Source organism: Lissotriton vulgaris, unplaced genomic scaffold (assembly GCF_964263255.1).
Source record: "Lissotriton vulgaris unplaced genomic scaffold, aLisVul1.2 SCAFFOLD_2536, whole genome shotgun sequence".
Lineage (NCBI taxonomy): Eukaryota > Metazoa > Chordata > Amphibia > Caudata > Salamandridae > Lissotriton > Lissotriton vulgaris.
Window position 1 is genome coordinate 275,468 of NW_028250569.1, and position 25,003 is coordinate 300,470.

Genomic DNA, 25,003 nt, shown 5'->3' on the forward strand with positions numbered 1-25,003 from the left:
CCCGCAGAGTGGCGCTGGCTTTGCGCCGCCACTGCGTCGCAACGGCGGTGTAAAAGAGGCGCAAGGGGCTTGTAAAACTGCCCCCAAGTGCCTAGCCTTGCTTTGCACTGGCCTCTAAGGCACTCTATCAGGCCACTGCTCTATGTGGCAGCGCCTGCCGGGCTACCGCTCTTCAACTCTGGCTCGCCCGCAGAAACATTGGAGTGACACTTTTTTTTCTGTGCAGCTCTGGCTGCAAGTTTCCTTTTCCTATTTATCCGGGACAGAGGCCTGATATGCACATCACATCCATGTCCAGGGCCCGCCCCAGTGTGCATAGAGAAGAGAGACTCAGAGGAGGGACTGAGTGCTGCCTGGGTGAAGGGTCCTCCTTGTAAGCGGCCTGACTTCAGCAGCCGCCCCTCCTTAAGGGCAGTGAGGCCCTGCCCCGCCCTTTTTGGAGAAAAAGATTGCACGTCAGGCTGAAGAAAGGACAGCTAGACAAACACTCTTTATGTTCAGGCCAGGCAGCCAGGAGCTGAACATGCGCTAAATGCACAGGCTCCCGGCTGCCTAAGCTGAAGTTTGCTGGGCTGAGGACGGCACAGCTCCGGTGGGCCTGACCTCCTCAGCTCAGCAAATGTCCTGGAGGCCCTCCCCCTCGTGACAAGGGAGAGCGTCCGTGATAGCCTCGTAGCGGGGCGCTTCGTTTTTAAGCCCTGAAGTGCCAACGGCCGAGTGTCTGTCGCTGACTCTGTCCCCCATCCTGCTCTGTGACCAGTGAGGGACTGCTGCCTCCCCTCATTGGCTGACCAAGGTAGCAGTCCCAACCCTCCTGGCAGCTCCCCGAGCCCTGCAGCAGCAGTTGAGTGTCGCTTTTTAGGTCTCGTCTGCGAAAAGCACGTGAAAGCGCGCTCTCGCTGCGAGAACTATAGTCGTCGGCTCAGCTGACAACGAGTGGAGACAAGAGCTGGCCAAGCGCCCAGCATCGTCAATGGGAGAAGGAGAGACAAGAACTGGCCACTCGCGCATGGGATTTCGTCGCGCGCGTGAGTAAGTCGCGGAGCTGCCGACGTGCACGCTCACGGTGATGGCTCCGCCGCGCGCCACAGCCCCATGATGTAGGTGACGTCAGTGAACGCTCGCCGTGACCAAAGTTACTTGCCCTGCTTGTAGAATACTATATGTATGTGTGACGGAGTGTGTGTGTGTTTCTAGGCGGGAGCAAGAGGGCTGGGTGTGAGTGAGTTTTGCCTCAAAGTGTGAAGGAGAGAGTGGCGAATGTGCGAAAAGAAGGGCAACCGTAGTGGGCAGGCGTGTGTGATGGAGATGTAGAAGGGGAATCAGCTTGGAGTGTGAGAGAGAGCGAGGGTGAAATGCATGTGCGTGGGAGAGAAATACATGCGTCTGTTTGAGAGAGATTGGCGAGTGCGTGAAGAGAGAACACGGGGACCGAGTGTGACTGCTCCTCAGCGTGTGAGATAGAGCAGTGAGTGAATATATACTTGATTAATAAATACGATCTAGTGACAATGATTTATTAAGAAAGTAAAGTTGTAACGTGTGTGTGTGTGTGTGTGTGTCCATCCATCCATCCATCCATCCCTCCCTCCCTCCCTTTCAACCTGCAGAGCTGGGTGTTGGGGAGGGGAATGTGGGCCGGCTTATAAAGTAGTTGGCGTTTTTTAGGGAAAGGGAAAACTGGGATTCGAATATGAATGGGGTCCAGGAGAGGGGGAGAATGGTGGATTACATCTTAATTGCTTTGACCACGGGCACTGACATATGTTTTCACGCCCTCCTCCAAAGCAGCACCCTCTGACCCTCACACACCCTCACTCACCCTCACCCACCATCACTCACCCTCACACACCCTCACCCTCACACACCCTCACCCTCACACACGCTCACTCACCCTCACACACCCTCACTCGCCCTTACAGCCTCACACCCCTCACCCTCACAACCCTCTCACCCTCACACCCTCACCCTCAAACACCATTTCACTCAGGAACACCACCGCATCACTCAGGGACACCACCACATCACTCAGAGACACCACTCAAGGGTACCACCACGTCACTCAGGGACACCACCACATCACTCGGGGACACCACCACATCAGCTAACCATTCACAAACAATGTTTATATACCAATTGCAAATAAAAATAAAAAAAGGTTAATGCAAAGCATTGTCATTTACAATGCCAGTAACTCAAACTTTAATGCTGCGCCCCCTATTGCGTTGTAAATGCTTGTTTATTGACTGTTTGGTTCGTGCGTGTTAGTATGTATGAGTGTATGTGTATTTGTGAGTGAGTCTCCCGAAAGGGGGGGGGGGGGGGAGGGTACGAGTGTCTGCATGTGAATGCATGAGTGTAAGTGAGTGTGTATGCGTGTGCGCCCCTTCTCGGTTGTACTGAACGGCACTCGCTGCCTGCCTCTCTGCCTCAGCCCTCCCCCTGCTCCCGGGCTACTGGGGAAGGCCAAAAGAGGGCGACCAGGAACCGATCCTGCACCCGGAGCAGCCCAGCAGCAGCAGAAGAAAACCCTGCGCTGGGGGGTGGGTCCCCTGTCCCCTGTCCCCTGTCCTATCTTGGGGCAAAGGGTTTCATCTTTTTTGACCCAGTGTAAAGTTCAGCCGAATTTTCAATTTCCGAATGGAAAGTTATGGACCCTGCGTGTTGTGGACTTGATGGCGTTTTCTTTTTGAAGAAAGATACAATAAAAGAATAGAAGAAATGCCCCCACCCCCAAAAAACAGAAGAAGAAAAAACCAGAAGTGCCTCTAGCGAGAAGCAAAATGCCTACAGCACCTGGTATTCCCAGGCGGTCTCCCATCCAAGTACTAACCAGGCCCGACCCTGCTTAGCTTCCGAGATCGGACGAGATCGGGCGCATTCAGGGTGGTATGGCCGTAGGCACGAGAGCCTGCCGGTGCAGGCCTCTTGTGCTGAGCCAGCCCCTGTCACGTCACCAGGCTCCCTTCCAGTGCATTTAAACACTTCCAGTCCCTTTAAACACCTGCCCTCCCTTTCAAAGTTCCTGCACACGGCCAAGCACGGCCATCTCTCGCGCTTGCTGAAGCTGGGACCGCCCTTCTAAAGAAAGGGGCCGGCACTAGCAGCAGCAGCAGCAGCACCAGCACACCAGCAGCCTGGCCTTTTCATTTAACAAGCGCCTAGCCTTGCTTCGCACTGGCCTCCAGGCACTTCTTGCTTTGCACTGAGCGAGTGAGGTGAGGGCCCGAGTAGTCCAGGGCCCTTCAGGTCACCCGCCTGGCTCTCTGCCTCAGCAGCCCCCTGCTCGCTCCCAGCCGAGAGAGGGGGGCCCGGAACCGGGGCCGGCGCTGCCCATCATCAGCAGCAGCAGCTTGCAGCAGCTCCCCACTGGGAGCCCTCTGTCCTAGGGCAAAGCTTTTCTTCCTTTTCTTTCAGTTTTCGAGTTTACAGTTAAGGGCCAGGCATATTGTAAACTCCATGCCGGATTTTGTATAAAATACATGAAAAAAAAAAGAAGGAAAAAAAAGCGGAGAGGAGAGGAGGAGAGCAGAATATGTTTTTTCTTTTTTTTTTTAAAAGTGCTCTTAGCGAGTTAGATTAGGTGTGATTGTGCAAGGGCCGAGCTTGGTGTCAGCGAGTGGCAACATACCTACAGGTATGGCCGTAGGCATGAGAGGCTGCCGCTTCAGGTCTCTTGTGCTGGCAACCCCCTCCACTCTGGAACCTGCTGCACTGCACCTCACTTGCACGCTTCACTCCAACAACCCTTGGCAAGCTTGCTACAGATAGCCAAATCTTCCTCCAGCCTTGCACTCGCTTCTTTTCCAATCACACACTGGCTCCGACCTCCCTTCAGGTGCCAGCCGGAGAGCTAGCAAAGCCGCAGCCTGGGCTTTTCACGTTGGGGCACATTTACAATAACTGGCGCATCCCTGCATATCGGCAGCAGGGATGCGCCAGTTATTGTGCGTCACGGCTGCGCCACCATGGATGCGCCGCACCATGGGGCAAAAATGGACAGATGCGTGACGCATCTGCTGCCGTAAAGGCGGCGCATTGCTGGAGTTGCGTCGCAGGCGCGACGCAGCTCCAGCAAGGCTCGGGGGTGCCCTATCCTTGAAATGCTGCGTCAAACCTTACGCCTGCTTCAAGCAGGCGCAGGGTTTTGACGCAGCATGGCCTTAAAAGTAGCTGACTGAAATCTTGTCGATTTCACTCAGCCACTTTTGGGAGGCGTTCTTGCGCCGTAACGCCTACATGTGGTGCAGGGCTTTACAACGTGATGCATCTCCCAGATGCGTCACGTTGTAAATACCCCGCAGAGTGGCGCTGGCTTTGCGCCGCCACTGCGTCGCAACGGCGGTGTAAAAGAGGCGCAAGGGGCTTGTAAAACTGCCCCCAAGTGCCTAGCCTTGCTTTGCACTGGCCTCTAAGGCACTCTATCAGGCCACTGCTCTATGTGGCAGCGCCTGCCGGGCTACCGCTCTTCAACTCTGGCTCGCCCGCAGAAACATTGGAGTGACACTTTTTTTTCTGTGCAGCTCTGGCTGCAAGTTTCCTTTTCCTATTTATCCGGGACAGAGGCCTGATATGCACATCACATCCATGTCCAGGGCCCGCCCCAGTGTGCATAGAGAAGAGAGACTCAGAGGAGGGACTGAGTGCTGCCTGGGTGAAGGGTCCTCCTTGTAAGCGGCCTGACTTCAGCAGCCGCCCCTCCTTAAGGGCAGTGAGGCCCTGCCCCGCCCTTTTTGGAGAAAAAGATTGCACGTCAGGCTGAAGAAAGGACAGCTAGACAAACACTCTTTATGTTCAGGCCAGGCAGCCAGGAGCTGAACATGCGCTAAATGCACAGGCTCCCGGCTGCCTAAGCTGAAGTTTGCTGGGCTGAGGACGGCACAGCTCCGGTGGGCCTGACCTCCTCAGCTCAGCAAATGTCCTGGAGGCCCTCCCCCTCGTGACAAGGGAGAGCGTCCGTGATAGCCTCGTAGCGGGGCGCTTCGTTTTTAAGCCCTGAAGTGCCAACGGCCGAGTGTCTGTCGCTGACTCTGTCCCCCATCCTGCTCTGTGACCAGTGAGGGACTGCTGCCTCCCCTCATTGGCTGACCAAGGTAGCAGTCCCAACCCTCCTGGCAGCTCCCCGAGCCCTGCAGCAGCAGTTGAGTGTCGCTTTTTAGGTCTCGTCTGCGAAAAGCACGTGAAAGCGCGCTCTCGCTGCGAGAACTATAGTCGTCGGCTCAGCTGACAACGAGTGGAGACAAGAGCTGGCCAAGCGCCCAGCATCGTCAATGGGAGAAGGAGAGACAAGAACTGGCCACTCGCGCATGGGATTTCGTCGCGCGCGTGAGTAAGTCGCGGAGCTGCCGACGTGCACGCTCACGGTGATGGCTCCGCCGCGCGCCACAGCCCCATGATGTAGGTGACGTCAGTGAACGCTCGCCGTGACCAAAGTTACTTGCCCTGCTTGTAGAATACTATATGTATGTGTGACGGAGTGTGTGTGTGTTTCTAGGCGGGAGCAAGAGGGCTGGGTGTGAGTGAGTTTTGCCTCAAAGTGTGAAGGAGAGAGTGGCGAATGTGCGAAAAGAAGGGCAACCGTAGTGGGCAGGCGTGTGTGATGGAGATGTAGAAGGGGAATCAGCTTGGAGTGTGAGAGAGAGCGAGGGTGAAATGCATGTGCGTGGGAGAGAAATACATGCGTCTGTTTGAGAGAGATTGGCGAGTGCGTGAAGAGAGAACACGGGGACCGAGTGTGACTGCTCCTCAGCGTGTGAGATAGAGCAGTGAGTGAATATATACTTGATTAATAAATACGATCTAGTGACAATGATTTATTAAGAAAGTAAAGTTGTAACGTGTGTGTGTGTGTGTGTGTGTCCATCCATCCATCCATCCATCCCTCCCTCCCTCCCTTTCAACCTGCAGAGCTGGGTGTTGGGGAGGGGAATGTGGGCCGGCTTATAAAGTAGTTGGCGTTTTTTAGGGAAAGGGAAAACTGGGATTCGAATATGAATGGGGTCCAGGAGAGGGGGAGAATGGTGGATTACATCTTAATTGCTTTGACCACGGGCACTGACATATGTTTTCACGCCCTCCTCCAAAGCAGCACCCTCTGACCCTCACACACCCTCACTCACCCTCACCCACCATCACTCACCCTCACACACCCTCACCCTCACACACCCTCACCCTCACACACGCTCACTCACCCTCACACACCCTCACTCGCCCTTACAGCCTCACACCCCTCACCCTCACAACCCTCTCACCCTCACACCCTCACCCTCAAACACCATTTCACTCAGGAACACCACCGCATCACTCAGGGACACCACCACATCACTCAGAGACACCACTCAAGGGTACCACCACGTCACTCAGGGACACCACCACATCACTCGGGGACACCACCACATCAGCTAACCATTCACAAACAATGTTTATATACCAATTGCAAATAAAAATAAAAAAAGGTTAATGCAAAGCATTGTCATTTACAATGCCAGTAACTCAAACTTTAATGCTGCGCCCCCTATTGCGTTGTAAATGCTTGTTTATTGACTGTTTGGTTCGTGCGTGTTAGTATGTATGAGTGTATGTGTATTTGTGAGTGAGTCTCCCGAAAGGGGGGGGGGGGGGGGAGGGTACGAGTGTCTGCATGTGAATGCATGAGTGTAAGTGAGTGTGTATGCGTGTGCGCCCCTTCTCGGTTGTACTGAACGGCACTCGCTGCCTGCCTCTCTGCCTCAGCCCTCCCCCTGCTCCCGGGCTACTGGGGAAGGCCAAAAGAGGGCGACCAGGAACCGATCCTGCACCCGGAGCAGCCCAGCAGCAGCAGAAGAAAACCCTGCGCTGGGGGGTGGGTCCCCTGTCCCCTGTCCCCTGTCCTATCTTGGGGCAAAGGGTTTCATCTTTTTTGACCCAGTGTAAAGTTCAGCCGAATTTTCAATTTCCGAATGGAAAGTTATGGACCCTGCGTGTTGTGGACTTGATGGCGTTTTCTTTTTGAAGAAAGATACAATAAAAGAATAGAAGAAATGCCCCCACCCCCAAAAAACAGAAGAAGAAAAAACCAGAAGTGCCTCTAGCGAGAAGCAAAATGCCTACAGCACCTGGTATTCCCAGGCGGTCTCCCATCCAAGTACTAACCAGGCCCGACCCTGCTTAGCTTCCGAGATCGGACGAGATCGGGCGCATTCAGGGTGGTATGGCCGTAGGCACGAGAGCCTGCCGGTGCAGGCCTCTTGTGCTGAGCCAGCCCCTGTCACGTCACCAGGCTCCCTTCCAGTGCATTTAAACACTTCCAGTCCCTTTAAACACCTGCCCTCCCTTTCAAAGTTCCTGCACACGGCCAAGCACGGCCATCTCTCGCGCTTGCTGAAGCTGGGACCGCCCTTCTAAAGAAAGGGGCCGGCACTAGCAGCAGCAGCAGCACCAGCACACCAGCAGCCTGGCCTTTTCATTTAACAAGCGCCTAGCCTTGCTTCGCACTGGCCTCCAGGCACTTCTTGCTTTGCACTGAGCGAGTGAGGTGAGGGCCCGAGTAGTCCAGGGCCCTTCAGGTCACCCGCCTGGCTCTCTGCCTCAGCAGCCCCCTGCTCGCTCCCAGCCGAGAGAGGGGGGCCCGGAACCGGGGCCGGCGCTGCCCATCATCAGCAGCAGCAGCTTGCAGCAGCTCCCCACTGGGAGCCCTCTGTCCTAGGGCAAAGCTTTTCTTCCTTTTCTTTCAGTTTTCGAGTTTACAGTTAAGGGCCACGCATATTGTAAACTCCATGCCGGATTTTGTATAAAATACATGAAAAAAAAAAGAAGGAAAAAAAAGCGGAGAGGAGAGGAGGAGAGCAGAATATGTTTTTTCTTTTTTTTTTTAAAAGTGCTCTTAGCGAGTTAGATTAGGTGTGATTGTGCAAGGGCCGAGCTTGGTGTCAGCGAGTGGCAACATACCTACAGGTATGGCCGTAGGCATGAGAGGCTGCCGCTTCAGGTCTCTTGTGCTGGCAACCCCCTCCACTCTGGAACCTGCTGCACTGCACCTCACTTGCACGCTTCACTCCAACAACCCTTGGCAAGCTTGCTACAGATAGCCAAATCTTCCTCCAGCCTTGCGCTCGCTTCTTTTCCAATCACACACTGGCTCCGACCTCCCTTCAGGTGCCAGCCGGAGAGCTAGCAAAGCCGCAGCCTGGGCTTTTCACGTTGGGGCACATTTACAATAACTGGCGCATCCCTGCATATCGGCAGCAGGGATGCGCCAGTTATTGTGCGTCACGGCTGCGCCACCATGGATGCGCCGCACCATGGGGCAAAAATGGACAGATGCGTGACGCATCTGCTGCCGTAAAGGCGGCGCATTGCTGGAGTTGCGTCGCAGGCGCGACGCAGCTCCAGCAAGGCTCGGGGGTGCCCTATCCTTGAAATGCTGCGTCAAACCTTACGCCTGCTTCAAGCAGGCGCAGGGTTTTGACGCAGCATGGCCTTAAAAGTAGCTGACTGAAATCTTGTCGATTTCACTCAGCCACTTTTGGGAGGCGTTCTTGCGCCGTAACGCCTACATGTGGTGCAGGGCTTTACAACGTGATGCATCTCCCAGATGCGTCACGTTGTAAATACCCCGCAGAGTGGCGCTGGCTTTGCGCCGCCACTGCGTCGCAACGGCGGTGTAAAAGAGGCGCAAGGGGCTTGTAAAACTGCCCCCAAGTGCCTAGCCTTGCTTTGCACTGGCCTCTAAGGCACTCTATCAGGCCACTGCTCTATGTGGCAGCGCCTGCCGGGCTACCGCTCTTCAACTCTGGCTCGCCCGCAGAAACATTGGAGTGACACTTTTTTTTCTGTGCAGCTCTGGCTGCAAGTTTCCTTTTCCTATTTATCCGGGACAGAGGCCTGATATGCACATCACATCCATGTCCAGGGCCCGCCCCAGTGTGCATAGAGAAGAGAGACTCAGAGGAGGGACTGAGTGCTGCCTGGGTGAAGGGTCCTCCTTGTAAGCGGCCTGACTTCAGCAGCCGCCCCTCCTTAAGGGCAGTGAGGCCCTGCCCCGCCCTTTTTGGAGAAAAAGATTGCACGTCAGGCTGAAGAAAGGACAGCTAGACAAACACTCTTTATGTTCAGGCCAGGCAGCCAGGAGCTGAACATGCGCTAAATGCACAGGCTCCCGGCTGCCTAAGCTGAAGTTTGCTGGGCTGAGGACGGCACAGCTCCGGTGGGCCTGACCTCCTCAGCTCAGCAAATGTCCTGGAGGCCCTCCCCCTCGTGACAAGGGAGAGCGTCCGTGATAGCCTCGTAGCGGGGCGCTTCGTTTTTAAGCCCTGAAGTGCCAACGGCCGAGTGTCTGTCGCTGACTCTGTCCCCCATCCTGCTCTGTGACCAGTGAGGGACTGCTGCCTCCCCTCATTGGCTGACCAAGGTAGCAGTCCCAACCCTCCTGGCAGCTCCCCGAGCCCTGCAGCAGCAGTTGAGTGTCGCTTTTTAGGTCTCGTCTGCGAAAAGCACGTGAAAGCGCGCTCTCGCTGCGAGAACTATAGTCGTCGGCTCAGCTGACAACGAGTGGAGACAAGAGCTGGCCAAGCGCCCAGCATCGTCAATGGGAGAAGGAGAGACAAGAACTGGCCACTCGCGCATGGGATTTCGTCGCGCGCGTGAGTAAGTCGCGGAGCTGCCGACGTGCACGCTCACGGTGATGGCTCCGCCGCGCGCCACAGCCCCATGATGTAGGTGACGTCAGTGAACGCTCGCCGTGACCAAAGTTACTTGCCCTGCTTGTAGAATACTATATGTATGTGTGACGGAGTGTGTGTGTGTTTCTAGGCGGGAGCAAGAGGGCTGGGTGTGAGTGAGTTTTGCCTCAAAGTGTGAAGGAGAGAGTGGCGAATGTGCGAAAAGAAGGGCAACCGTAGTGGGCAGGCGTGTGTGATGGAGATGTAGAAGGGGAATCAGCTTGGAGTGTGAGAGAGAGCGAGGGTGAAATGCATGTGCGTGGGAGAGAAATACATGCGTCTGTTTGAGAGAGATTGGCGAGTGCGTGAAGAGAGAACACGGGGACCGAGTGTGACTGCTCCTCAGCGTGTGAGATAGAGCAGTGAGTGAATATATACTTGATTAATAAATACGATCTAGTGACAATGATTTATTAAGAAAGTAAAGTTGTAACGTGTGTGTGTGTGTGTGTGTGTCCATCCATCCATCCATCCATCCCTCCCTCCCTCCCTTTCAACCTGCAGAGCTGGGTGTTGGGGAGGGGAATGTGGGCCGGCTTATAAAGTAGTTGGCGTTTTTTAGGGAAAGGGAAAACTGGGATTCGAATATGAATGGGGTCCAGGAGAGGGGGAGAATGGTGGATTACATCTTAATTGCTTTGACCACGGGCACTGACATATGTTTTCACGCCCTCCTCCAAAGCAGCACCCTCTGACCCTCACACACCCTCACTCACCCTCACCCACCATCACTCACCCTCACACACCCTCACCCTCACACACCCTCACCCTCACACACGCTCACTCACCCTCACACACCCTCACTCGCCCTTACAGCCTCACACCCCTCACCCTCACAACCCTCTCACCCTCACACCCTCACCCTCAAACACCATTTCACTCAGGAACACCACCGCATCACTCAGGGACACCACCACATCACTCAGAGACACCACTCAAGGGTACCACCACGTCACTCAGGGACACCACCACATCACTCGGGGACACCACCACATCAGCTAACCATTCACAAACAATGTTTATATACCAATTGCAAATAAAAATAAAAAAAGGTTAATGCAAAGCATTGTCATTTACAATGCCAGTAACTCAAACTTTAATGCTGCGCCCCCTATTGCGTTGTAAATGCTTGTTTATTGACTGTTTGGTTCGTGCGTGTTAGTATGTATGAGTGTATGTGTATTTGTGAGTGAGTCTCCCGAAAGGGGGGGGGGGGGGGGAGGGTACGAGTGTCTGCATGTGAATGCATGAGTGTAAGTGAGTGTGTATGCGTGTGCGCCCCTTCTCGGTTGTACTGAACGGCACTCGCTGCCTGCCTCTCTGCCTCAGCCCTCCCCCTGCTCCCGGGCTACTGGGGAAGGCCAAAAGAGGGCGACCAGGAACCGATCCTGCACCCGGAGCAGCCCAGCAGCAGCAGAAGAAAACCCTGCGCTGGGGGGTGGGTCCCCTGTCCCCTGTCCCCTGTCCTATCTTGGGGCAAAGGGTTTCATCTTTTTTGACCCAGTGTAAAGTTCAGCCGAATTTTCAATTTCCGAATGGAAAGTTATGGACCCTGCGTGTTGTGGACTTGATGGCGTTTTCTTTTTGAAGAAAGATACAATAAAAGAATAGAAGAAATGCCCCCACCCCCAAAAAACAGAAGAAGAAAAAACCAGAAGTGCCTCTAGCGAGAAGCAAAATGCCTACAGCACCTGGTATTCCCAGGCGGTCTCCCATCCAAGTACTAACCAGGCCCGACCCTGCTTAGCTTCCGAGATCGGACGAGATCGGGCGCATTCAGGGTGGTATGGCCGTAGGCACGAGAGCCTGCCGGTGCAGGCCTCTTGTGCTGAGCCAGCCCCTGTCACGTCACCAGGCTCCCTTCCAGTGCATTTAAACACTTCCAGTCCCTTTAAACACCTGCCCTCCCTTTCAAAGTTCCTGCACACGGCCAAGCACGGCCATCTCTCGCGCTTGCTGAAGCTGGGACCGCCCTTCTAAAGAAAGGGGCCGGCACTAGCAGCAGCAGCAGCACCAGCACACCAGCAGCCTGGCCTTTTCATTTAACAAGCGCCTAGCCTTGCTTCGCACTGGCCTCCAGGCACTTCTTGCTTTGCACTGAGCGAGTGAGGTGAGGGCCCGAGTAGTCCAGGGCCCTTCAGGTCACCCGCCTGGCTCTCTGCCTCAGCAGCCCCCTGCTCGCTCCCAGCCGAGAGAGGGGGGCCCGGAACCGGGGCCGGCGCTGCCCATCATCAGCAGCAGCAGCTTGCAGCAGCTCCCCACTGGGAGCCCTCTGTCCTAGGGCAAAGCTTTTCTTCCTTTTCTTTCAGTTTTCGAGTTTACAGTTAAGGGCCACGCATATTGTAAACTCCATGCCGGATTTTGTATAAAATACATGAAAAAAAAAAGAAGGAAAAAAAAGCGGAGAGGAGAGGAGGAGAGCAGAATATGTTTTTTCTTTTTTTTTTTAAAAGTGCTCTTAGCGAGTTAGATTAGGTGTGATTGTGCAAGGGCCGAGCTTGGTGTCAGCGAGTGGCAACATACCTACAGGTATGGCCGTAGGCATGAGAGGCTGCCGCTTCAGGTCTCTTGTGCTGGCAACCCCCTCCACTCTGGAACCTGCTGCACTGCACCTCACTTGCACGCTTCACTCCAACAACCCTTGGCAAGCTTGCTACAGATAGCCAAATCTTCCTCCAGCCTTGCGCTCGCTTCTTTTCCAATCACACACTGGCTCCGACCTCCCTTCAGGTGCCAGCCGGAGAGCTAGCAAAGCCGCAGCCTGGGCTTTTCACGTTGGGGCACATTTACAATAACTGGCGCATCCCTGCATATCGGCAGCAGGGATGCGCCAGTTATTGTGCGTCACGGCTGCGCCACCATGGATGCGCCGCACCATGGGGCAAAAATGGACAGATGCGTGACGCATCTGCTGCCGTAAAGGCGGCGCATTGCTGGAGTTGCGTCGCAGGCGCGACGCAGCTCCAGCAAGGCTCGGGGGTGCCCTATCCTTGAAATGCTGCGTCAAACCTTACGCCTGCTTCAAGCAGGCGCAGGGTTTTGACGCAGCATGGCCTTAAAAGTAGCTGACTGAAATCTTGTCGATTTCACTCAGCCACTTTTGGGAGGCGTTCTTGCGCCGTAACGCCTACATGTGGTGCAGGGCTTTACAACGTGATGCATCTCCCAGATGCGTCACGTTGTAAATACCCCGCAGAGTGGCGCTGGCTTTGCGCCGCCACTGCGTCGCAACGGCGGTGTAAAAGAGGCGCAAGGGGCTTGTAAAACTGCCCCCAAGTGCCTAGCCTTGCTTTGCACTGGCCTCTAAGGCACTCTATCAGGCCACTGCTCTATGTGGCAGCGCCTGCCGGGCTACCGCTCTTCAACTCTGGCTCGCCCGCAGAAACATTGGAGTGACACTTTTTTTTCTGTGCAGCTCTGGCTGCAAGTTTCCTTTTCCTATTTATCCGGGACAGAGGCCTGATATGCACATCACATCCATGTCCAGGGCCCGCCCCAGTGTGCATAGAGAAGAGAGACTCAGAGGAGGGACTGAGTGCTGCCTGGGTGAAGGGTCCTCCTTGTAAGCGGCCTGACTTCAGCAGCCGCCCCTCCTTAAGGGCAGTGAGGCCCTGCCCCGCCCTTTTTGGAGAAAAAGATTGCACGTCAGGCTGAAGAAAGGACAGCTAGACAAACACTCTTTATGTTCAGGCCAGGCAGCCAGGAGCTGAACATGCGCTAAATGCACAGGCTCCCGGCTGCCTAAGCTGAAGTTTGCTGGGCTGAGGACGGCACAGCTCCGGTGGGCCTGACCTCCTCAGCTCAGCAAATGTCCTGGAGGCCCTCCCCCTCGTGACAAGGGAGAGCGTCCGTGATAGCCTCGTAGCGGGGCGCTTCGTTTTTAAGCCCTGAAGTGCCAACGGCCGAGTGTCTGTCGCTGACTCTGTCCCCCATCCTGCTCTGTGACCAGTGAGGGACTGCTGCCTCCCCTCATTGGCTGACCAAGGTAGCAGTCCCAACCCTCCTGGCAGCTCCCCGAGCCCTGCAGCAGCAGTTGAGTGTCGCTTTTTAGGTCTCGTCTGCGAAAAGCACGTGAAAGCGCGCTCTCGCTGCGAGAACTATAGTCGTCGGCTCAGCTGACAACGAGTGGAGACAAGAGCTGGCCAAGCGCCCAGCATCGTCAATGGGAGAAGGAGAGACAAGAACTGGCCACTCGCGCATGGGATTTCGTCGCGCGCGTGAGTAAGTCGCGGAGCTGCCGACGTGCACGCTCACGGTGATGGCTCCGCCGCGCGCCACAGCCCCATGATGTAGGTGACGTCAGTGAACGCTCGCCGTGACCAAAGTTACTTGCCCTGCTTGTAGAATACTATATGTATGTGTGACGGAGTGTGTGTGTGTTTCTAGGCGGGAGCAAGAGGGCTGGGTGTGAGTGAGTTTTGCCTCAAAGTGTGAAGGAGAGAGTGGCGAATGTGCGAAAAGAAGGGCAACCGTAGTGGGCAGGCGTGTGTGATGGAGATGTAGAAGGGGAATCAGCTTGGAGTGTGAGAGAGAGCGAGGGTGAAATGCATGTGCGTGGGAGAGAAATACATGCGTCTGTTTGAGAGAGATTGGCGAGTGCGTGAAGAGAGAACACGGGGACCGAGTGTGACTGCTCCTCAGCGTGTGAGATAGAGCAGTGAGTGAATATATACTTGATTAATAAATACGATCTAGTGACAATGATTTATTAAGAAAGTAAAGTTGTAACGTGTGTGTGTGTGTGTGTGTGTCCATCCATCCATCCATCCATCCCTCCCTCCCTCCCTTTCAACCTGCAGAGCTGGGTGTTGGGGAGGGGAATGTGGGCCGGCTTATAAAGTAGTTGGCGTTTTTTAGGGAAAGGGAAAACTGGGATTCGAATATGAATGGGGTCCAGGAGAGGGGGAGAATGGTGGATTACATCTTAATTGCTTTGACCACGGGCACTGACATATGTTTTCACGCCCTCCTCCAAAGCAGCACCCTCTGACCCTCACACACCCTCACTCACCCTCACCCACCATCACTCACCCTCACACACCCTCACCCTCACACACCCTCACCCTCACACACGCTCACTCACCCTCACACACCCTCACTCGCCCTTACAGCCTCACACCCCTCACCCTCACAACCCTCTCACCCTCACACCCTCACCCTCAAACACCATTTCACTCAGGAACACCACCGCATCACTCAGGGACACCACCACATCACTCAGAGACACCACTCAAGGGTACCACCACGTCACTCAGGGACACCACCACATCACTCGGGGACACCACCACATCAGCTAACCATTCACAAACAATGTTTATATACCAATTGCAAATAAAAATAAAAAAAGGTTAATGCAAAGCATTGTCATTTACAATGCCAGTAACTCAAACTTTAATGCTGCGCCCCCTATTGCGTTGTAAATGCTTGTTTATTGACTGTTTGGTTCGTGCGTGTTAGTATGTATGAGTGTATGTGTATTTGTGAGTGAGTCTCCCGAAAGGGGGGGGGGGGGGGGAGGGTACGAGTGTCTGCATGTGAATGCATGAGTGTAAGTGAGTGTGTATGCGTGTGCGCCCCTTCTCGGTTGTACTGAACGGCACTCGCTGCCTGCCTCTCTGCCTCAGCCCTCCCCCTGCTCCCGGGCTACTGGGGAAGGCCAAAAGAGGGCGACCAGGAACCGATCCTGCACCCGGAGCAGCCCAGCAGCAGCAGAAGAAAACCCTGCGCTGGGGGGTGGGTCCCCTGTCCCCTGTCCCCTGTCCTATCTTGGGGCAAAGGGTTTCATCTTTTTTGACCCAGTGTAAAGTTCAGCCGAATTTTCAATTTCCGAATGGAAAGTTATGGACCCTGCGTGTTGTGGACTTGATGGCGTTTTCTTTTTGAAGAAAGATACAATAAAAGAATAGAAGAAATGCCCCCACCCCCAAAAAACAGAAGAAGAAAAAACCAGAAGTGCCTCTAGCGAGAAGCAAAATGCCTACAGCACCTGGTATTCCCAGGCGGTCTCCCATCCAAGTACTAACCAGGCCCGACCCTGCTTAGCTTCCGAGATCGGACGAGATCGGGCGCATTCAGGGTGGTATGGCCGTAGGCACGAGAGCCTGCCGGTGCAGGCCTCTTGTGCTGAGCCAGCCCCTGTCACGTCACCAGGCTCCCTTCCAGTGCATTTAAACACTTCCAGTCCCTTTAAACACCTGCCCTCCCTTTCAAAGTTCCTGCACACGGCCAAGCACGGCCATCTCTCGCGCTTGCTGAAGCTGGGACCGCCCTTCTAAAGAAAGGGGCCGGCACTAGCAGCAGCAGCAGCACCAGCACACCAGCAGCCTGGCCTTTTCATTTAACAAGCGCCTAGCCTTGCTTCGCACTGGCCTCCAGGCACTTCTTGCTTTGCACTGAGCGAGTGAGGTGAGGGCCCGAGTAGTCCAGGGCCCTTCAGGTCACCCGCCTGGCTCTCTGCCTCAGCAGCCCCCTGCTCGCTCCCAGCCGAGAGAGGGGGGCCCGGAACCGGGGCCGGCGCTGCCCATCATCAGCAGCAGCAGCTTGCAGCAGCTCCCCACTGGGAGCCCTCTGTCCTAGGGCAAAGCTTTTCTTCCTTTTCTTTCAGTTTTCGAGTTTACAGTTAAGGGCCACGCATATTGTAAACTCCATGCCGGATTTTGTATAAAATACATGAAAAAAAAAAGAAGGAAAAAAAAGCGGAGAGGAGAGGAGGAGAGCAGAATATGTTTTTTCTTTTTTTTTTTAAAAGTGCTCTTAGCGAGTTAGATTAGGTGTGATTGTGCAAGGGCCGAGCTTGGTGTCAGCGAGTGGCAACATACCTACAGGTATGGCCGTAGGCATGAGAGGCTGCCGCTTCAGGTCTCTTGTGCTGGCAACCCCCTCCACTCTGGAACCTGCTGCACTGCACCTCACTTGCACGCTTCACTCCAACAACCCTTGGCAAGCTTGCTACAGATAGCCAAATCTTCCTCCAGCCTTGCACTCGCTTCTTTTCCAATCACACACTGGCTCCGACCTCCCTTCAGGTGCCAGCCGGAGAGCTAGCAAAGCCGCAGCCTGGGCTTTTCACGTTGGGGCACATTTACAATAACTGGCGCATCCCTGCATATCGGCAGCAGGGATGCGCCAGTTATTGTGCGTCACGGCTGCGCCACCATGGATGCGCCGCACCATGGGGCAAAAATGGACAGATGCGTGACGCATCTGCTGCCGTAAAGGCGGCGCATTGCTGGAGTTGCGTCGCAGGCGCGACGCAGCTCCAGCAAGGCTCGGGGGTGCCCTATCCTTGAAATGCTGCGTCAAACCTTACGCCTGCTTCAAGCAGGCGCAGGGTTTTGACGCAGCATGGCCTTAAAAGTAGCTGACTGAAATCTTGTCGATTTCACTCAGCCACTTTTGGGAGGCGTTCTTGCGCCGTAACGCCTACATGTGGTGCAGGGCTTTACAACGTGATGCATCTCCCAGATGCGTCACGTTGTAAATACCCCGCAGAGTGGCGCTGGCTTTGCGCCGCCACTGCGTCGCAACGGCGGTGTAAAAGAGGCGCAAGGGGCTTGTAAAACTGCCCCCAAGTGCCTAGCCTTGCTTTGCACTGGCCTCTAAGGCACTCTATCAGGCCACTGCTCTATGTGGCAGCGCCTGCCGGGCTACCGCTCTTCAACTCTGGCTCGCCCGCAGAAACATTGGAGTGACACTTTTTTTTCTGTGCAGCTCTGGCTGCAAGTTTCCTTTTCCTATTTATCCGGGACAGAGGCCTGATATGCACATCACATCCATGTCCAGGGCCCGCCCCAGTGTGCATAGAGAAGAGAGACTCAGAGGAGGGACTGAGTGCTGCCTGGGTGAAGGGTCCTCCTTGTAAGCGGCCTGACTTCAGCAGCCGCCCCTCCTTAAGGGCAGTGAGGCCCTGCCCCGCCCTTTTTGGAGAAAAAGATTGCACGTCAGGCTGAAGAAAGGACAGCTAGACAAACACTCTTTATGTTCAGGCCAGGCAGCCAGGAGCTGAACATGCGCTAAATGCACAGGCTCCCGGCTGCCTAAGCTGAAGTTTGCTGGGCTGAGGACGGCACAGCTCCGGTGGGCCTGACCTCCTCAGCTCAGCAAATGTCCTGGAGGCCCTCCCCCTCGTGACAAGGGAGAGCGTCCGTGATAGCCTCGTAGCGGGGCGCTTCGTTTTTAAGCCCTGAAGTGCCAACGGCCGAGTGTCTGTCGCTGACTCTGTCCCCCATCCTGCTCTGTGACCAGTGAGGGACTGCTGCCTCCCCTCATTGGCTGACCAAGGTAGCAGTCCCAACCCTCCTGGCAGCTCCCCGAGCCCTGCAGCAGCAGTTGAGTGTCGCTTTTTAGGTCTCGTCTGCGAAAAGCACGTGAAAGCGCGCTCTCGCTGCGAGAACTATAGTCGTCGGCTCAGCTGACAACGAGTGGAGACAAGAGCTGGCCAAGCGCCCAGCATCGTCAATGGGAGAAGGAGAGACAAGAACTGGCCACTCGCGCATGGGATTTCGTCGCGCGCGTGAGTAAGTCGCGGAGCTGCCGACGTGCACGCTCACGGTGATGGCTCCGCCGCGCGCCACAGCCCCATGATGTAGGTGACGTCAGTGAACGCTCGCCGTGACCAAAGTTACTTGCCCTGCTTGTAGAATACTATATGTATGTGTGACGGAGTGTGTGTGTGTTTCTAGGCGGGAGCAAGAGGGCTGGGTGTGAGTGAGTTTTGCCTCAAAGTGTGAAGGAGAGAGTGGCGAATGTGCGAAAAGAAGGGCAACCGTAGTGGGCAGGCGTGTGTGATGGAGATGTAGAAGGGGAATCAGCTTGGAGTGTGAGAGAGAGCGAGGGTGAAATGCATGTGCGTGGGAGAGAAATACATGCGTCTGTTTGAGAGAGATTGGCGAGTGCGTGAAGAGAGAACACGGGGACCGAGTGTGACTGCTCCTCAGCGTGTGAGATAGAGCAGTGAGTGAATATATACTTGATTAATAAATACGATCTAGTGACAATGATTTATTAAGAAAGTAAAGTTGTAACGTGTGTGTGTGTGTGTGTGTGTCCATCCATCCATCCATCCATCCCTCCCTCCCTCCCTTTCAACCTGCAGAGCTGGGTGTTGGGGAGGGGAATGTGGGCCGGCTTATAAAGTAGTTGGCGTTTTTTAGGGAAAGGGAAAACTGGGATTCGAATATGAATGGGGTCCAGGAGAGGGGGAGAATGGTGGATTACATCTTAATTGCTTTGACCACGGGCACTGACATATGTTTTCACGCCCTCCTCCAAAGCAGCACCCTCTGACCCTCACACACCCTCACTCACCCTCACCCACCATCACTCACCCTCACACACCCTCACCCTCACACACCCTCACCCTCACACACGCTCACTCACCCTCACACACCCTCACTCGCCCTTACAGCCTCACACCCCTCACCCTCACAACCCTCTCACCCTCACACCCTCACCCTCAAACACCATTTCACTCAGGAACACCACCGCATCACTCAGGGACACCACCACATCACTCAGAGACACCACTCAAGGGTACCACCACGTCACTCAGGGACACCACCACATCACTCGGGGACACCACCACATCAGCTAACCATTCACAAACAATGTTTATATACCAATTGCAAATAAAAATAAAAAAAGGTTAATGCAAAGCATTGTCATTTACAATGCCAGTAACTCAAACTTTAATGCTGCGCCCCCTATTGCGTTGTAAATGCTTGTTTATTGACTGTTTGGTTCGTGCGTGTTAGTATGTATGAGTGTATGTGTATTTGTGAGTGAGTCTCCCGAAAGGGGGGGGGGGGGGGGAGGGTACGAGTGTCTGCATGTGAATGCATGAGTGTAAGTGAGTGTGTATGCGTGTGCGCCCCTTCTCGGTTGTACTGAACGGCACTCGCTGCCTGCCTCTCTGCCTCAGCCCTCCCCCTGCTCCCGGGCTACTGGGGAAGGCCAAAAGAGGGCGACCAGGAACCGATCCTGCACCCGGAGCAGCCCAGCAGCAGCAGAAGAAAACCCTGCGCTGGGGGGTGGGTCCCCTGTCCCCTGTCCCCTGTCCTATCTTGGGGCAAAGGGTTTCATCTTTTTTGACCCAGTGTAAAGTTCAGCCGAATTTTCAATTTCCGAATGGAAAGTTATGGACCCTGCGTGTTGTGGACTTGATGGCGTTTTCTTTTTGAAGAAAGATACAATAAAAGAATAGAAGAAATGCCCCCACCCCCAAAAAACAGAAGAAGAAAAAACCAGAAGTGCCTCTAGCGAGAAGCAAAATGCCTACAGCACCTGGTATTCCCAGGCGGTCTCCCATCCAAGTACTAACCAGGCCCGACCCTGCTTAGCTTCCGAGATCGGACGAGATCGGGCGCATTCAGGGTGGTATGGCCGTAGGCACGAGAGCCTGCCGGTGCAGGCCTCTTGTGCTGAGCCAGCCCCTGTCACGTCACCAGGCTCCCTTCCAGTGCATTTAAACACTTCCAGTCCCTTTAAACACCTGCCCTCCCTTTCAAAGTTCCTGCACACGGCCAAGCACGGCCATCTCTCGCGCTTGCTGAAGCTGGGACCGCCCTTCTAAAGAAAGGGGCCGGCACTAGCAGCAGCAGCAGCACCAGCACACCAGCAGCCTGGCCTTTTCATTTAACAAGCGCCTAGCCTTGCTTCGCACTGGCCTCCAGGCACTTCTTGCTTTGCACTGAGCGAGTGAGGTGAGGGCCCGAGTAGTCCAGGGCCCTTCAGGTCACCCGCCTGGCTCTCTGCCTCAGCAGCCCCCTGCTCGCTCCCAGCCGAGAGAGGGGGGCCCGGAACCGGGGCCGGCGCTGCCCATCATCAGCAGCAGCAGCTTGCAGCAGCTCCCCACTGGGAGCCCTCTGTCCTAGGGCAAAGCTTTTCTTCCTTTTCTTTCAGTTTTCGAGTTTACAGTTAAGGGCCACGCATATTGTAAACTCCATGCCGGATTTTGTATAAAATACATGAAAAAAAAAAGAAGGAAAAAAAAGCGGAGAGGAGAGGAGGAGAGCAGAATATGTTTTTTCTTTTTTTTTTTAAAAGTGCTCTTAGCGAGTTAGATTAGGTGTGATTGTGCAAGGGCCGAGCTTGGTGTCAGCGAGTGGCAACATACCTACAGGTATGGCCGTAGGCATGAGAGGCTGCCGCTTCAGGTCTCTTGTGCTGGCAACCCCCTCCACTCTGGAACCTGCTGCACTGCACCTCACTTGCACGCTTCACTCCAACAACCCTTGGCAAGCTTGCTACAGATAGCCAAATCTTCCTCCAGCCTTGCGCTCGCTTCTTTTCCAATCACACACTGGCTCCGACCTCCCTTCAGGTGCCAGCCGGAGAGCTAGCAAAGCCGCAGCCTGGGCTTTTCACGTTGGGGCACATTTACAATAACTGGCGCATCCCTGCATATCGGCAGCAGGGATGCGCCAGTTATTGTGCGTCACGGCTGCGCCACCATGGATGCGCCGCACCATGGGGCAAAAATGGACAGATGCGTGACGCATCTGCTGCCGTAAAGGCGGCGCATTGCTGGAGTTGCGTCGCAGGCGCGACGCAGCTCCAGCAAGGCTCGGGGGTGCCCTATCCTTGAAATGCTGCGTCAAACCTTACGCCTGCTTCAAGCAGGCGCAGGGTTTTGACGCAGCATGGCCTTAAAAGTAGCTGACTGAAATCTTGTCGATTTCACTCAGCCACTTTTGGGAGGCGTTCTTGCGCCGTAACGCCTACATGTGGTGCAGGGCTTTACAACGTGATGCATCTCCCAGATGCGTCACGTTGTAAATACCCCGCAGAGTGGCGCTGGCTTTGCGCCGCCACTGCGTCGCAACGGCGGTGTAAAAGAGGCGCAAGGGGCTTGTAAAACTGCCCCCAAGTGCCTAGCCTTGCTTTGCACTGGCCTCTAAGGCACTCTATCAGGCCACTGCTCTATGTGGCAGCGCCTGCCGGGCTACCGCTCTTCAACTCTGGCTCGCCCGCAGAAACATTGGAGTGACACTTTTTTTTCTGTGCAGCTCTGGCTGCAAGTTTCCTTTTCCTATTTATCCGGGACAGAGGCCTGATATGCACATCACATCCATGTCCAGGGCCCGCCCCAGTGTGCATAGAGAAGAGAGACTCAGAGGAGGGACTGAGTGCTGCCTGGGTGAAGGGTCCTCCTTGTAAGCGGCCTGACTTCAGCAGCCGCCCCTCCTTAAGGGCAGTGAGGCCCTGCCCCGCCCTTTTTGGAGAAAAAGATTGCACGTCAGGCTGAAGAAAGGACAGCTAGACAAACACTCTTTATGTTCAGGCCAGGCAGCCAGGAGCTGAACATGCGCTAAATGCACAGGCTCCCGGCTGCCTAAGCTGAAGTTTGCTGGGCTGAGGACGGCACAGCTCCGGTGGGCCTGACCTCCTCAGCTCAGCAAATGTCCTGGAGGCCCTCCCCCTCGTGACAAGGGAGAGCGTCCGTGATAGCCTCGTAGCGGGGCGCTTCGTTTTTAAGCCCTGAAGTGCCAACGGCCGAGTGTCTGTCGCTGACTCTGTCCCCCATCCTGCTCTGTGACCAGTGAGGGACTGCTGCCTCCCCTCATTGGCTGACCAAGGTAGCAGTCCCAACCCTCCTGGCAGCTCCCCGAGCCCTGCAGCAGCAGTTGAGTGTCGCTTTTTAGGTCTCGTCTGCGAAAAGCACGTGAAAGCGCGCTCTCGCTGCGAGAACTATAGTCGTCGGCTCAGCTGACAACGAGTGGAGACAAGAGCTGGCCAAGCGCCCAGCATCGTCAATGGGAGAAGGAGAGACAAGAACTGGCCACTCGCGCATGGGATTTCGTCGCGCGCGTGAGTAAGTCGCGGAGCTGCCGACGTGCACGCTCACGGTGATGGCTCCGCCGCGCGCCACAGCCCCATGATGTAGGTGACGTCAGTGAACGCTCGCCGTGACCAAAGTTACTTGCCCTGCTTGTAGAATACTATATGTATGTGTGACGGAGTGTGTGTGTGTTTCTAGGCGGGAGCAAGAGGGCTGGGTGTGAGTGAGTTTTGCCTCAAAGTGTGAAGGAGAGAGTGGCGAATGTGCGAAAAGAAGGGCAACCGTAGTGGGCAGGCGTGTGTGATGGAGATGTAGAAGGGGAATCAGCTTGGAGTGTGAGAGAGAGCGAGGGTGAAATGCATGTGCGTGGGAGAGAAATACATGCGTCTGTTTGAGAGAGATTGGCGAGTGCGTGAAGAGAGAACACGGGGACCGAGTGTGACTGCTCCTCAGCGTGTGAGATAGAGCAGTGAGTGAATATATACTTGATTAATAAATACGATCTAGTGACAATGATTTATTAAGAAAGTAAAGTTGTAACGTGTGTGTGTGTGTGTGTGTGTCCATCCATCCATCCATCCATCCCTCCCTCCCTCCCTTTCAACCTGCAGAGCTGGGTGTTGGGGAGGGGAATGTGGGCCGGCTTATAAAGTAGTTGGCGTTTTTTAGGGAAAGGGAAAACTGGGATTCGAATATGAATGGGGTCCAGGAGAGGGGGAGAATGGTGGATTACATCTTAATTGCTTTGACCACGGGCACTGACATATGTTTTCACGCCCTCCTCCAAAGCAGCACCCTCTGACCCTCACACACCCTCACTCACCCTCACCCACCATCACTCACCCTCACACACCCTCACCCTCACACACCCTCACCCTCACACACGCTCACTCACCCTCACACACCCTCACTCGCCCTTACAGCCTCACACCCCTCACCCTCACAACCCTCTCACCCTCACACCCTCACCCTCAAACACCATTTCACTCAGGAACACCACCGCATCACTCAGGGACACCACCACATCACTCAGAGACACCACTCAAGGGTACCACCACGTCACTCAGGGACACCACCACATCACTCGGGGACACCACCACATCAGCTAACCATTCACAAACAATGTTTATATACCAATTGCAAATAAAAATAAAAAAAGGTTAATGCAAAGCATTGTCATTTACAATGCCAGTAACTCAAACTTTAATGCTGCGCCCCCTATTGCGTTGTAAATGCTTGTTTATTGACTGTTTGGTTCGTGCGTGTTAGTATGTATGAGTGTATGTGTATTTGTGAGTGAGTCTCCCGAAAGGGGGGGGGGGGGGGGAGGGTACGAGTGTCTGCATGTGAATGCATGAGTGTAAGTGAGTGTGTATGCGTGTGCGCCCCTTCTCGGTTGTACTGAACGGCACTCGCTGCCTGCCTCTCTGCCTCAGCCCTCCCCCTGCTCCCGGGCTACTGGGGAAGGCCAAAAGAGGGCGACCAGGAACCGATCCTGCACCCGGAGCAGCCCAGCAGCAGCAGAAGAAAACCCTGCGCTGGGGGGTGGGTCCCCTGTCCCCTGTCCCCTGTCCTATCTTGGGGCAAAGGGTTTCATCTTTTTTGACCCAGTGTAAAGTTCAGCCGAATTTTCAATTTCCGAATGGAAAGTTATGGACCCTGCGTGTTGTGGACTTGATGGCGTTTTCTTTTTGAAGAAAGATACAATAAAAGAATAGAAGAAATGCCCCCACCCCCAAAAAACAGAAGAAGAAAAAACCAGAAGTGCCTCTAGCGAGAAGCAAAATGCCTACAGCACCTGGTATTCCCAGGCGGTCTCCCATCCAAGTACTAACCAGGCCCGACCCTGCTTAGCTTCCGAGATCGGACGAGATCGGGCGCATTCAGGGTGGTATGGCCGTAGGCACGAGAGCCTGCCGGTGCAGGCCTCTTGTGCTGAGCCAGCCCCTGTCACGTCACCAGGCTCCCTTCCAGTGCATTTAAACACTTCCAGTCCCTTTAAACACCTGCCCTCCCTTTCAAAGTTCCTGCACACGGCCAAGCACGGCCATCTCTCGCGCTTGCTGAAGCTGGGACCGCCCTTCTAAAGAAAGGGGCCGGCACTAGCAGCAGCAGCAGCACCAGCACACCAGCAGCCTGGCCTTTTCATTTAACAAGCGCCTAGCCTTGCTTCGCACTGGCCTCCAGGCACTTCTTGCTTTGCACTGAGCGAGTGAGGTGAGGGCCCGAGTAGTCCAGGGCCCTTCAGGTCACCCGCCTGGCTCTCTGCCTCAGCAGCCCCCTGCTCGCTCCCAGCCGAGAGAGGGGGGCCCGGAACCGGGGCCGGCGCTGCCCATCATCAGCAGCAGCAGCTTGCAGCAGCTCCCCACTGGGAGCCCTCTGTCCTAGGGCAAAGCTTTTCTTCCTTTTCTTTCAGTTTTCGAGTTTACAGTTAAGGGCCACGCATATTGTAAACTCCATGCCGGATTTTGTATAAAATACATGAAAAAAAAAAGAAGGAAAAAAAAGCGGAGAGGAGAGGAGGAGA

The 25,003-nt window shown here is 54.9% G+C and overlaps 6 non-coding genes across 6 annotated transcripts; all 6 read right to left on the reverse strand.

Annotated features, from left to right (window-relative positions):
- Nucleotides 1-2,784: 2,784 nt before the first annotated feature.
- On the reverse strand, nt 2,785-2,903 carry LOC147663219 (5S ribosomal RNA). The gene has a single exon (XR_015305392.1). It is a non-coding gene; the product is annotated as a 5S ribosomal RNA (ribosomal RNA).
- Nucleotides 2,904-7,082: 4,179 nt separating this feature from the next.
- On the reverse strand, nt 7,083-7,201 carry LOC147663220 (5S ribosomal RNA). Its single transcript, XR_015305393.1, has one exon. It is a non-coding gene; the product is annotated as a 5S ribosomal RNA (ribosomal RNA).
- Nucleotides 7,202-11,377: 4,176 nt separating this feature from the next.
- LOC147663221 (5S ribosomal RNA) lies at nt 11,378-11,496 on the reverse strand. The gene has a single exon (XR_015305394.1). It is a non-coding gene; the product is annotated as a 5S ribosomal RNA (ribosomal RNA).
- Nucleotides 11,497-15,672: 4,176 nt separating this feature from the next.
- LOC147663222 (5S ribosomal RNA) lies at nt 15,673-15,791 on the reverse strand. The gene has a single exon (XR_015305395.1). It is a non-coding gene; the product is annotated as a 5S ribosomal RNA (ribosomal RNA).
- Nucleotides 15,792-19,967: 4,176 nt separating this feature from the next.
- Nucleotides 19,968-20,086, reverse strand: LOC147663223 (5S ribosomal RNA). Its single transcript, XR_015305396.1, has one exon. It is a non-coding gene; the product is annotated as a 5S ribosomal RNA (ribosomal RNA).
- A 4,176-nt stretch (nt 20,087-24,262) lies between these two features.
- Nucleotides 24,263-24,381, reverse strand: LOC147663224 (5S ribosomal RNA). The gene has a single exon (XR_015305397.1). It is a non-coding gene; the product is annotated as a 5S ribosomal RNA (ribosomal RNA).
- Between the last annotated feature and the right edge of the window lie 622 nt (nt 24,382-25,003).